The sequence below is a fragment of the Lupinus angustifolius genome, chromosome LG14 (assembly GCF_001865875.1).
Source record: "Lupinus angustifolius cultivar Tanjil chromosome LG14, LupAngTanjil_v1.0, whole genome shotgun sequence".
Taxonomy (NCBI): Eukaryota; Viridiplantae; Streptophyta; class Magnoliopsida; order Fabales; family Fabaceae; genus Lupinus; species Lupinus angustifolius.
The window spans coordinates 10,328,289-10,329,418 of record NC_032022.1 but is presented as its reverse complement, the minus strand read 5'-3'; positions in this window follow the sequence as shown (position 1 = coordinate 10,329,418).

Below are 1,130 nucleotides of genomic sequence, written 5' to 3'. Positions count from 1 at the left end.
GGATATGTGTTGAAGTGAAGATTGTATTTTTAATTTAGGAGTTGTTTTTATTGTAATTTGGCTTTGGGCCCATTGTTTAGGCCCAATTCGGTTTATGTGTGTTGGAGGGGTTAAATTCGGATTCCCCACTCCAAACACACACACTTTTACTTTGCCTCACTTTGAAAAAAACTCATTTTCGGTTTTCCCTATTTTTGCTCTGCTAGGGTTTCACTCTGCTAGGGTTTCACTCTTCTTCATTTACTCATTTTCGGTTTGCTCTTCCATTGCCATGGAAGGCTAAATTTTTGGACTAAGTTCCTTTGGTAATGTATCACAACTCTTGAGGTTTTGTTATTAATGCTAAATTCTTTTGATAATGTATCACAAATGTTGAGGATTTGTATTAATGTATTTTCGGTTTCTTTACTATTGATTTCTCTATCCTATTTCTGAATATAGTTTGCTTAATCCCATTATTAGAAACTGATTTGGGAGTTTATCTTTGCTTAGTTGATTTACTCTCTAGTGCATGAACACTTAGTTTGTGTGAATTTGTTATTGTTCCATGGCTATTTTGATTTCACTTAGTTAAATGCTTAAGTTGTGAAACTGTGAACATTAGGAACATAATGATTGGAATCCGAAATTTATCTTTTAAAACCGATGATTGAATTGTGAACAAACGAACCAAAGGGATTTAACCGTTTTATTACATTTTACTACTTTCTGAATCTAATTTATGTTCATACCATCCAACAACAAAAACACTCCTTTGTATGTGTGAATATAAGGTGTTTGAATCTTTTGTTGAAAGATAATCCTTGAGAAATGACCTAGGAGTCAATTCCTACTACTACAGTTTTTAATTATTATATTAATTGCATCGAGTACGGCCTCGATCAAATTTGGCGCCGCTGTCGGGGATTATCGGTTCTTGTCAAAGGTTCTTACTATTGTTTAGTGTGTGTCTTAGAATAACATTCTGTTTGGGTTTCAAAATTTGCCTATAACATTCACTGTTTTGCTGTTTGCTGTCTTGTTTAGCTGTTTGCATGTTGGTTGATTCGGGTGTATGTTGGTTAGTATAGTTGTGGTTAGAATTTTTGCATGAAACTTTATTTCCACACTTCTTTCATCACATATTGAAT